This window comes from Cavia porcellus, unplaced genomic scaffold (genome assembly GCF_034190915.1).
Source record: "Cavia porcellus strain 051 isolate PalLab524CR breed Dunkin Hartley unplaced genomic scaffold, mCavPor4.1 scaffold_1, whole genome shotgun sequence".
Lineage (NCBI taxonomy): Eukaryota > Metazoa > Chordata > Mammalia > Rodentia > Caviidae > Cavia > Cavia porcellus.
The window spans coordinates 18,781,952-18,795,643 of NW_026947484.1; positions in this window are offsets into that span (position 1 = coordinate 18,781,952).

Here is a 13,692-nt window from a genome sequence, read left to right on the forward strand (position 1 = left end):
TTGAAAAGTGTCCTTGAAAATGTGAACTTCAAAAATGGCAAATAAATACATGAAAAAATGTTCATCATCATCACTCATTAGAGAAATGCAAATTAAAACCACACTGAGATTCCATCTCACTCCTGAAAGAATGGCCAGGATCAAGAAAACTACCAACAACAAATGCTGGAGAGGCTGTGGGGAAAAAGGAACTCTCTTGCACTGTTAGTGTTAGTGGAGACTGGTGCAACCACTGAGGAAGTCAGTCTGAGGATTCCTCAAAATGCTGGAATTGGAAGTCCCCATTTGACCCAGCTATTCCACTTCTGGACATATTCCCAGAAGAACTGAAAACATCATACCAAGTGATGTGTGTGCACCCATGTTTATAGCAGCACAATTTGTAATAGCCAGATCTTGGAAACAACCTAAGTGTCCATCAACTGAGGAATGGATAAAAAGCTGTAGTATTTTTATACAAATGGAGTACTACTCAACTATAAAGAATGATCACATTGAGATATTTATAAATAAATGGGCTAAACTTGAGACCATACTTATAAGCGAAATAAATCAAACTCACATGTATAAATATCGTATAGTCTCCCTAGTGTAAGAAATGGTAAGAGTACATAAGAGTTTATGGTAATCATGATTCCCCATTACATTGCTTTGAAGCCTTATAATGATTGCGTTCATTAGTTGGAATGGGTTTATCCTGGCTTGTTGGATTTCATTATCTATGATTTTATGAACAGCTATTTTGAAGAAAACAAGACAATATAATAGCTAGTGCTGACTTAATGTCATCTTACTCTGAAGTCCTACCATGCTTTTGTTCTTCTGTTTCCATTGGTTCTATCATGCTGTATCTTATTGGATTGTATTATGTGTGATAGTATAAACAAATTTTTATGGAAAATGAGATAACAGAGTAGCCAATGTTCATTTTCTGTTATTTGGTTCAGAGTGCCCTGTAATACTTTCATTCTCTTGAATGGTTTTATACTATTTTTTATGTTTGATACTATTGTATATGAAGTTATGCTCAACTATTTCAAAGAAAGAGACATTATGGTAGTTTCTGGTAATTATGGGTTGTCTTCTGGTGAAATACTGTGCTGCTCATGTTGTTCTGTTCTGACCTGCTTTGTTATATCCTGTTTTGTCTTAATCTCCTTAAAATAAAAAAAGAGAAAGAAAATGTGAACTTCATGGAACAGAAAACAATTCAAACATCCAAGACAGAACTTTGTGGCATAAATTTCAGTTGTCTGAGTGTCTCTCTATCAGTTTTGTGTTACTGTAACAGATTACCTGGGGCTCCATAACTTATACTGAAAAGAGGTTCATTTAGCTCATAGATGGTGGCTAAAAATCCAAGGTCAAGTGGCCCCAGACAAGGGCCTCCTGATCACATCACCAGATGGCGATGGCAACACCCAGTAGAAGTGTGTGGGAAAGTGCAAGTGTGCAGCAGAGGTAGAACACTGGGGCAGCCTCGCTTCACAACAGCCTGCTCTCCTGGTAACCAGCCAAGGCCCTTGAAGCCTATGCCGCTCCTGTGGGAAAAGCATTGATCCTGCCCACAGGTGGCATTCCACAACCGATGGCCCTTCCCTCGAGGCCCCAGTCACAGACCCTGCTCTGCAGAGAAACAGCTTTGACTTGAGTTTTGACGACACAAACCACACCCAAACCATTGCACAGAATTCTTTCCAGCATGAAATGGTCCTTAGGAAAGCTCAGCCAAGACATCTCATCTGTGCCTCTTCTTTGAAAAGGCCCAGAAGAAAGGAATGAGGCCTCATGAGGGCTCTGCAGTTCACTTCCTTTCCTCTCTTCACATTCAGTGAATTAACATCTTGAGTAAGTGCAGGATTTGGATGCTTTTTATATGATGCACAGATTAAAATGCATCGGCATTTTAGAAGCCACTGAACTGCTGGTCTGAGTGAATACAAATCACCACCTAAGAGCTCAGCCTGCAGACCCAGGGTCCAGTCACACACAGGCTGCACACTCATCAACATGGGGCAAGCAGGCCTGAGAGACACATGAGGAAGGGGTATGGGCAGCACTTGAAAGGAAGCGAGACCTACAGAAGGACTCGGAGTGCGCTCCACTCCCGTCACTCTGGGGACACTGCAGAGGGTGGGGCATCAGTTCCTTTGGAGGGCGACGAGCAGGCAGCCAGCTACCTTGTCTGCTGGTGACAGGTGATGGGATCTGCCCTTTCCAGGCATCGACAGCTATCACAGTACACTTGAAGTCCAGCCCTGCAATGCTGCTGTGAAGCGTCTATTTCCTATAGCAGACAAATTAAAGCTGCTCTACCGAGACTGTCTCTAGTATAAGGAGAATACACATAACTTTATTCTACAAATTTTTTCCCAAATCAGCCCTTTACAAGGTAGTTGCTATAACTGAACTATGAGCAACTCATAGGCAAAATTCTGTTGTAGTTATCTTTGCCATAGCAACCTTTAGTGCCTTGCATTTAATCAGCAATAAATAACTGATTTAAATAACAAGGTAAAGATGAGTCAATGAGCTGAATGGATTGAAGCAGCATGATGCAGATTGAAATAACTCAGTGAAAAGCTAAGCTCCCTGCCCCCACCTTTCAGCTCTAATATCCTACTGTTATTTCTCTTGTGGCCTGCCCAGTCACGTGACTTGTGTGCTTTGACTGGTTTCATCCATTACAGAGAAGTGAGCCAGACTGTCTGAGTGTTTCTGGGTCGTGGGATGCAGTAAGAATATGTGAGCGACACTGCATAGCACGTAATCAATAACTCACATCACTCTGAAATCCTCAGGTGAGAGTCGCCATCCAACACGCCTTCCCTGCAAGGCCCAGTTTGCCTTGGCATTCTGTCTCCTTGATTTATACTACGATTGCCAGGGAAGAAATACTTTTTCAGAGGAAAGCAAAAAGTAGCAGCAATATTTTCTTTCCCACAATGTCCACCACCAAAAGAAAAAGTTATAGAGTAAATGAAATTTTAAAAAATAACTTTTCTGGAAATACTTTGTACCAACTCACAGCCAAAGTGTTTTCGCTGTAGACTTTTCCTCATACCACATTATGAATCTAATGGTAATAATAATGCTCACTCACTGGATCAAGAGTTCAATAGCTTCTTATCTATGAGGAGACAGCATAGCATCTTTATTTTGACTGTGATGAATTCACCCTTTCTCTTGAGAATACACCACTGGATTATCAGAAAAACAAATGAACCGCATATCCAATACGTTAGGAAACAGCCTTCGATTTGTTAAACATGCTAAGTCCCTAAATCTCCTGTATCCTCTACTTTTCTTTGTAAGGTGATGCCTGGTTTATAAGGTAGGAGGCAGAGGAAAAAGTGTGTGCCCAGGATGCCCAAGAGGGAGCTGGGGGCCTCTGGTGTGACATCAGCATCTCACTCTAGTCTCCAGGTATTGCAGACAGGCAGGTGCCTCTCTCAGGTCCCCATTCAAGAGATAACTCTTAGCCCAGCTACAAACCTCCCCCCAGCTCTTAGCTCCTTCCAGGTTGATGTCAGCTTTCAAGCTGGGGCCTCCCTCCTGCTGGGTGATACTGAACAACGTCTGATCACAGAGGCAATATCTCAATTCCTCTTGTGTTGGCCATGCACCAGTGCCCTGCCTTTTCTGTCCACTGCAAACAAACTTTACTTTGGGCAACTACTGGATGCCAGCGACTCACGTCTGCTTCCCAGTCTTGGTCTTCCCTGCATCCTCCTGGTCTTGCGCCCCAATAAACATTTCACACTCCTGCTTCCATCTTACAGCACCCTGCTGCCCCTCTGAGATGAGGCCCCGGTCCAACTGAAGAATGTCCGTCCTGCTGGCTTTGGGGCTCACGGTCTATTTTCTCTCTTTTGTCAGTGCTAGGTAGTGATTTCTGGCCAATTCAGTCTCCCCTAGACACTTCCCTCTAGGTATCTGGCTTGACGTTTATTAACCTTAGACCTGGCCATCCAACAAGACAAGACATATTTAGGTGCAAAATAGTAACAGTTGCAAAAAATTCTCTGGCAAACCACCCTTATATAATTCTTAGGAGAAAAAGGTAGATTAGCCCAGCTTGGACCACATGCCCATCCCATGTTATGAACAATAATATTGAACTGGGAACCATAACTGATCAAACCAGGGTCTCCACACCACCCTGGGGCTGTGAGAGGGTACCAAGTTTACCATTCCCAAATACATAGACCACAGAAACAGGTCTCCGAAGCAAGGTGTGGTGTATGACCAGAGGAAAGAGGAAACGAGCTGGTGAGTACACAAAAACAGAAACAAAACTAAATCCTCACTACATGTCCCGTGTCTTTAAGAAGTTTCACATTTTATCATACAATTTTACATAAAATAATTGCAACAGAATTTAGCAAGTGGAGGAGTTGCTACAAAGAAAGAAAGGATTAAATCTAGAGGATGGTGAAGGAAGGGTACACAAAATAAGGAAGGGAAAACATCTGAAAAGTCTTTATCAGGTTAGGTGTTAATGGACAAAGTCTTAGCAGAGACATAGCATGGAGGACCTTGCAGAAGAAATGGAATAAGCCAAGTCACCATAAAACTGCGTGGTGGGTCCTCCTTCCTCCCCTGAGTTTCCTCCACAGAGGTATACTAAACTCTGAGCTACACTGAGCTGGACCCCTGACATCTCCAGCCCAACACCTCCCAGGCCCAGGTGCCTTTCGGTTTCACAGCAATTAAGAATAAACCATGTATTTACAAAGTCAGGCTGCCCTGCTGCTTTCTAATCTTCTGTAGCTACTTTTCTTTCTTATTGAGGCTACAGATGTGACCACAGGAAAGACTGAGGTTTTACCTGAATAAGACAATATCAACTTGAAGAGAAAAGAATGAGAGCATATTAGATTATATCGATGAGTATTAAACCTAAATGATCATATATTGTTATAATGTTTATATTTATATATAGGGAAACTTAGATATTCTGTATTTTGTAAAGCTTCCTTTTTATTGTACATATTTAATGAACTTATGAATAATGTAAATTCACAATGTTTTCACATATCTATATTACATTTATGTGATCTATAAATATATGTATTATATTACAAAAGCATTTTTTTACATAAAGAGCAGACTCTACAGTGAAATTTTTATACTGAATTCTATGCTCTAAGAGTTCTGGTTCAAACAGATTTTCAGTGTGTCTGACCACACATTTTTTTTTAAATTACAACTTTAGCTTAGCTCTGACTGAAATTGAAGAGAAATATAGAACATATAATCAGAAACTCTTCTCATTCATTTTTTGTTGCAGGCAGTTTGCCCTGTACTGTGCATTTTTAGCAGGACCTAATCTTAAGCTCAACAAATGAAAAGCACAGATCATGACTTACACCATCCAGCACCCTGGAAAGGCTGATAAACTACTAACGATGCTTGGCTGCCACTGTCACATACTTATTTTTATTTTCCTACAGATGCGGGATGTCTGTAGGTTAAAGCACAAAATTGCTTCCACCAGTCTCACGAATTTTGAAGCATCCTCTCCTGTGCTGATTTCACATTGCAAAATGGTTAGATGCTGTGGGCTCTCCTGCTACCATAGTAACCTGTTGTTCAGAATGAATTGAATTATGGGATTATTACTAAGAGAGGAGGGGAGGGGCATCTGTTTTGTTTGCCTTTTAATCAGTGCACTGTGTGCTGTCTACTAATGGGAAGACCTAGAAGAGATGATTTTGTTGTTTCTTCTAAAAGCTAAATTGCGTTTTCATAACATCATGGTTACTAAATGTCTATCTTAGGTTTATAGGGGTTAGTTTACCATCATGTCATCTTAAGAAGTAGAGAACAAGCAAATTGTTTTGAAGTTTTCATTTTCTCCTTGTGAATATATTTTTTAAAACATGGTGGCTGAGATAGTGTACATAAAGGACAATCATATTAAATTGAACCTTAGCCTCATCAGGTTTTTCTCTGCCCATATGCACTAATTTTAGCATGAATTAGGATTTTAAGCTTAAAATAAACCTGCAGTGTTGGTTTATGCCTCCCACAGACTTCTGAATATTCCGATTCCTGTGAAGTGGCCTCAGTTAAATTGGACCCCATGACAGATGGAATCAGAACTTGTTGCTTTATCACAAACGGTTTCTCAAAATAGCGCCAGCATGAGAAAATAATCCTTTTTGCAAATGGAGTAAAAATGCTTTCACAATGTGGCATATTTGTGTGGAAGCCTGCATCGCTTATATTCTTCATCCTACATAATGTCAAATACTAGGATTCGTACATTACAAATGGATACTGGTGGTTGTTGGTTAATTGGCTGGACAAATTTACCAGTTACCTTGTTCCAGGCATTACAGAGCAGTACAACACATTGTTACTAAATGCTCATGACAGCCTTGCAAAGCAGTGTAATTCCCACCTTCAGTTCCACCTAGATTAAACACCTGTCCAAGTAAATTTTTTTAAAAAACAAGGTTTCACTCTTGTTCTTTTTCTAGCCCAAAATTCCTGTAGAAGTTCTAGTGCATCAAGTCAGAGAACTTTCTGGAATTGAAATCTGAACATTAATTGATTCATGAGGCAAGAACAGACATGCCACTCAACATGAGCAAGGCTTCATTGTTACATGATAGTCTAAACTACCATGGAGTGAAAAGCATTACATCAAACAGCAATCTCTTGAGTGTTTCTCAGTCTCTGGGTTGGACGTTTACTAGTGAAAATCAAATGGCAACATGGGAACCGGAAAGTGATTGATCTCAAATTCGCCCAATATCAAACTAGCTACCCTTTAACATAGGCACCATTCTGAAAAGCACCAAGGTCAAAACCCTCTAAAATGATCATGGTAAGTACATTGAAAGGTCTTCATTCTTTCCTGTTAAATTTAGTTCAAATTCTGAAGCATTTCTATAGCCTCTGTGAAGCATGAGACAGCAGAAAGGACACTTGTACTCATTTATTGACCACATGTGGGTTTTTGTGGGGGTTTTTTTTTTTTTTTTTTGGTTTTTTTTGTTGTTGTTGTTGTTGTTTCGGCTTTTTTTTTTTTTTTTTTTTTTTTTTGTCTTTTTATCGGTATCAGGGATCGAACTCACGACTGCCTGCTTGCAAGGCAGGCGCTTAAGCCGCTGGGCTAAATCCCCAGCCCCGACCACATGTGTTTTGAGCAAATTACAAAAAAGAGGCATCGTGCTGAACATTGTAGAGGGCTGCAGAAAGGATATTCAGAGCTGGCCCTTGACCTCAAAGAGCTTATGATTTAATCCATGAGACAAGCAGATAAGCAGAACCAGCCATAACTATGTAGCAAGTTAAGTAAGTCAATAAATGTATGTTAATAATGAAAGTAAGAGAAAACCCTATTGAAAGCTGAAGAAAAGGAACAATAAAAGCACTTTTGATAGAGATGGAAGCAGGTGTGCTCAGTCTCTAAGGATGACGATATCAGCAGTAAATAAGAGATGGAAGAATAGAAGTCTGGGAAACCAAAAATCTCCCAGTGGAAGGATGAAATGGAAAGACAGGAAATACCCATGCAGTGGTGGTGTCACTGTCTTGCACAGACACATAGGGTAGGTGCGCAACCCTCCCACTCCCCACCTGCAGTTCCTCTATGACATCTAGGCGTCACGTCAATGATTATGACCCATCGAGGAAAGAAAGGCCTAATAAAATATCAAACCTTGAGGTATGGACTGTACATTTTTATATGAACATGTCCTGTGAACACAGAGAAGAATGGATGGAGGCAAATGCAAATCATATGGAAAGCAGCCGTAAATGCATATCCGCCTTTCCTCTTTCAGAGACAAAGAGTCCATGTTTTGCTGTGGTAAACTATCAAAACGATAGATGCAGTCTGAAAATTTGGAAACAAATTGGCATCTTTTTCCAGATCAGAAGGCAAAACTATCCAGGAAAACTCAACAGGCTTTTGAGTCCGTGGTCCTTATCCCCGGGTAGAAGTAACCTGATCAAGCCCCTGTGCTTTCTAGTCTTCTAACTGGCGAAAATAATAGTCACAGATGAAGCAGCATCAGCCAGAGCAGCTGCACACTGGGGATGGCATAACTTTATCTGCATGTGACTAATCCCCATAACATTATTATAACAGCAATTTTGTCTTCTATGGGGCAAAATAACTATCATTCTCACCTTGACTGGTTTTTAAAATACCAAAATAACTGCAATTTTGTGATTCTAGCATCTGAGAGGATTGTCTAGTCATGGCAGGACCTTTATGATAACGCTTAAGTTAAACTGAAGATGTAGTTGGACCTGGTTTCCACAGGCTGAAAGCTCCTGCCTGTCCCCTGTCAGCTAAGTCACAGAGCCACATGAGCTCCAGCGCTGTCACACCTGCTTTATGTGAGGGAAAAGACTTAGCAAGAGAAGACACTAAAATCTACATCAGGAGTTTTATTTCCCCCACTAATCTCACTCTGCAAAAATTTAAAATAAATCTTATCAAATTTATATTGATATAATAAAATTATTACTTGATAAATACATACAATAAATTGATATAAGGAAGTAATTACTGTAATAAAACTGTATACTTACAGTTTTATACACAGGTTTCTTTGTCTTATTCTGCTAGCAAGGATTTATTTTCAGTTTGACATTTCAGTTTCCATTTTAGTTTTCCAGCCCTCTCTCCTTTTCCCATCACTTGTTCCCTCATTCGTGGCCCTTTCATTTAGTGGATAGTCTTTCATTTCTGTGCACTTTCTATTTTCCAGTTAATGATCTAACCAGTTAGAGATAGAACGGTGATTAAAACAAGCTACACTCAAGAATCCTCAGCAAACAATAAGGAGGGTAAAACTGTAAACTGAGAATGTTAGATGTAGACAGGCTAGGGCAGGAACCAAAAAGCAAGCATGAAAAGGGGATAGAGAAGTGCCTAGGACTCAAAGCTTTCAGAACAGCACCAAGGAGTCAGTATTGGAACAACTTGATCAGGTGAGGGAGAAAACTCATGCAGTTATTTGGGGAAATAGCATTTCTAGAAGACGAAACGGAAAATGCCAAAGTCTCGAGGTGACATATGCGCAGCATTTTAAGCACAGTGAGGAAACGTGAGTGCAGCTGAGGAGGATGGGGTGAGGGGAGAGCACCCAGAATGAGTCTGGAGTTAGATACCCGGCCATCAGAGATCAGCGCAGGAAATACGGCCCTCAGTCTTTACATCATCTGACCCAGGTTATCAGTGCCTGCTCTGCTTCAAATATGGTGAAAAGACAGAGAAAAATGGAGAAAGAAACCAGTAGAAAGCTATTCCAACCCAAGTAGGAGACAGCCACCAATTACAGCAGAGTGGTGACAGAGGACATAGTTGGAAAATGCAGATATGTCTTGAAGCTGTAATAATATTGCCTATCAAGTTCATGAGTGGATTGCAAAACAAATAACAGGCAGTGATTAAATTAATAAATGACAAAATTTAGGATTTTGCCTGAGATTTAAAAAAAAAAAGTCTGTGAGAAGACCTGGAACTTTGTCTAGGAGGAAAATCAAGTTTTTTCTACAGCCATGTTGCATTCAAGATGCCTTCTTAACACTCAAATGCAGAAGTCATCTAGACAGTTGAATTTCTAAGTCTGGAGTTCACAGAAACCTGAGCTACACACAGAGATTTAAAAGTTGGTGGTCAATAGTTGTCATTAAAACCATGAGCTTAGATGGAATCATGTAAAAAAGTGACTACAGATAGAAAAAACAGAATAACAATTGCACTGTTACGAGCTGGGAAGATAAGGAGAAATAGCAAACAAAACTTAAAAACAGTAGTCAGTGAGGTAGGAAGGAACCAGACATCTTCCATGATCTGAACTCCAAGCTGTTCAAAATGATTCTGTAGAGAGGAAAAGTGGGTACAAAGAAGAGAAGGAGAATTTCTGAAACAAAGTGCCTAGGTGACAGAGGGCAGAGCCCAGTGCAGGAGGGAAAGGGTTAATAACTGCAGGTGCACAGATGAACCACACAAAACAGCAAAAGCAAAAAGCAGGAGGAAGAAAGAACCCCACTGATACACGTAGGCAGGTTACAATGAGAAGGGCCTACGTAGACTGTCTCCTTGGGTTGCTTCAGTGAAGAAGCAAGCTAGAAAATTACCTTAAAATGTGGCTTGTAGATGCAGTGCTGAATATTTTCACAAAGAGATAATATATTGTTGTCTCAGGAGTAAGAGACAGAAAGGAATAGAGATATATGAGGATTCTAGGACAGCAGTGTAGGCTACTTAAGGACCCTGAGCATAAATTTAAAGTGAAACATGTCACTGTGTTTGTGTCTTGCTCCTGCTATTTTCAATGATAAAAAAAAAAGGAATGCATGAGTGGAGAACTGGACTTAAATTGTAATTTAGCAAAACACACACACACACAGAGGAAACATAACAGAAGGATTAAGAATGTTTTCAAGAAAGTGATTACTATGAAGTGTCTGACTACAAAAGTTATTCTTGACAAAATGAGTAGAAAGAATAAGAGATGGGAAAAATAGAAAGGTGTTAAATGGATTACTGTTTTAGTTGAGTGAAAGTTGTTTGAAATTGAAATTCTAGAGGAAGAACCCTGGAAACACATTACCTGAATGCTAGGATAAAATATTAGGAGTTGAGTTTTAAGATAGGTTGCAATCATCAATATAGAAAAACTCTAGTGTAAGAGAGGCATTGATAGAAGATGGAATCAGTGATTATTGGAAAGATCACGTTCATGGATTTTGTAGTCAGTGAGTGTGCAGGCAGAAGCAGGGTGGGAAAGCGTGACAGTGAACACGAGCCTCAGTCTTCATGAATGAAGGGAAGTGACAGACAGCAGATGACCACAGCGAGGGATCACGGGTGATGTCGTAAGATTCAGAGTTACAGTCCTGTAGAAAGGAGAATAAAAATGGACTTTAACTGGCAAGAAGGAAAAAAAAGGAAGAGGGCTGCAATGGAAGAAGCCACTTGGAGGAGGGGTGGGTTTCCCTCTGAGGAAGAAGTTAAGACAGCAGTCACAGACGTGGTAGGTGCAGGGTATTTTGCTTGTGATTGACCTCGAGTATCAAAGAACACGTTTTTTAAAGGCTGTGGAGCATGGGAAAGAGCAGGAGTTAGCGTTGAGGAAAATCAAATACAGAGCTTATAAAGGTTGGAATGTGGAAGGTTAGGGACGGCAACGATCAGATCAGTCCTACTCACAGGCAGGACACATAGGCAGAGCGCCCGAGAGTGTGGAGCAGAAGGCCTGGTGGACAGAGTCTTGCTCTGAGCATGCAGGTGACTTAGTTCCTGTCTGATTAGGGGGGCCCCTGCAAAGGCGTGAGGGCAGTTTAGTGCAGTCAGTTCCTTTCTCTTACCCATGGCAGCCTGCAGAAGCCCTCCGCTCTTAGGGTTCGTGATGAAGCCTCAGTTTCAGCTGATGTTTTGATCCACATTATTGAATTGTTCATAGCTCCATTTCTTAAGCTGGGGAGCAACACATTAGCATACTTGTTTTTGTAAAAACAGATTTGTATCAGAAGTAAGTAGATCTGATGAGTCAACAGCTGGAGATACGCTGGTACTACAAAAAGCAAAGGCGCTTTCTGACTGATACGTGGGGAGGCCAAAGTATATGTATTTTAAATGAAAATATCTCCCAAAGTGCCAGTCCTGGTACCCAAAATGTCCCCATTAGAGAACCATGGAGATGGAACTGCAGGTCCAAGGCTTTAAGAAAGCACCAGCGTGGTGCAGAGGAAATGCAGGGTCTGCATTCTGTCTGTCTGTGTACAAATGCCAGCCTGCTGCTCCCTGGCTGTGTCTGTCAGGTAGCTTGCTCTCTTTCCCTGCCCTCTCAGTGGAATGTCTATAAACATGGCAGTGAAGGCAAGAATCTGCCAGAAGACGCACATCCCACATTCTTATTCTGGTGATTAATTCTGTTTAGGGTAGCACAGGAGTGGTCACACGGTTGACTTTGGATCTGAGGAATGACTTACCGCTGGGCAAAGCACACTGCAGAGTGTATACAGTGGGCAAGTAGTGGAGATGGACACAAGCAAAGCATGGTGTACAAATGCATTCCCTAAGTTCGTGCCTCATACATGTCCTAAATCTCCCCACTTGAAATCCAATTTGTTTCTTGATTGACCTCCTATATATACCTCCATGCGTGGAAAAGCACCAGGCACATATATGAGAATTATGATTAGTTACAGGTTAACATCCCTCTCCACCACCAAGCACCTGTGAAACAGTGGCAGCTTATCACATGCCTCTGAGTTTCCAAGGACTCAATAACCTGGACTTCAGAGGGCTCTCTAAGGGGTTAACAGGGAAATTTTCAAAACCTTTCCTGTAAGGAAGAGACCCATAATGTCCGTAATGTTCACCGCCTTGTGAAATAGGAGCTACTTTCTTGAAAGTGCTTGAGATTAAAGGCCATGTACTAGAACTACTGTACAGTTGATCATCTCTTACTTCCCTTGCACATTCAGATTCCAGATTTCCACAAAATCATATGATAATTGAACAGAAACGAGTTGGAAGAAAGTTTTTTAAAACCTGTATTCAGTGCTTTCACCAAGGATCCAGGACCTCTTACTACCGTTTGACAGTTTGGGGATCTGTGGACACACACACACACACACACACACACACACACACCCTCCTCTGGAACTGATCCATGCTGCCCCATCATTCCATCTCCAGGGTCACATCTCACAACTGAAAGGGCACATCCCATGCAGGAAGTGTAGTGAAATGATTAATTATAATATTTGGGAAGCTCATAATTCTAGATGGTTTGGGGAAAGTTATTTAACTTTTCAGATGTAAAAGGCAGAAGGCAGAGAAAGGGAAATGGGGAGAAACCCTTGACAATGATATAGTAGGAACTAACCAAGGTAAAGTACATAAAGAGTTTGATATAGCACCTGGTATATCTTAAGTACCTAACACATAACTGTTACTTATTTCCTTGTTTATGACATTTATTGCTTTGCTCTATATATTTTCTTGCTGCTGTTGGTTTTGTTGTTGCTATGGATTCCCTGTTGATATGTTAGTGTATTCATAATTACATCATAGTGATGTGCATTTTAAAAGGATGCCCCACCTCGCCTCCAGAGCAGGTGAAAGGATAACCCTTCTGTTCCTAGTGTGACTATGCCCATTTACTTACTTAACAATCAGTTTGGGGGGTTCTTTGGCAGAGCCCCTATCTTCTGGGGACCAAAGAGATCTGGGAATAGTCAGGTTGTTTCCAAGTCTGCAATCATTTCTGATTTCTGTGTACACAGCCTTTTAAAAAAGTTTTTTTTATTAATATGTTTGCAATATATAATGATTCCATTCATCACATGGAGTTAATGTATGTATGTAACACACCTTAATTCTTTGTTTCATTCCCTTCCCCTTTCACCTCCCTCCAGCTCAAGATAGATAATAAGAAAACAGTAGATAAATCTTTCTTTTCTTTTGTATCTTGCTGGGTTTTTATCTTTTGTTGTGGTCTTGCCTTAACATTAGTTATGTGTATGGAAGATTTAGATGTCTTTTATTTACACAAATCAAGGCCAAAAGATATACATATGTCACCAAAAGTCTTACTCCACAAATCTTGTGTATGAGAAAATTCATGGGAAGCATACATAGTGGGTGCTAGAGGCACCCACTGTATCTCCAGATAATATGAGCACATCTTAAATTCATTAGTTCTCACC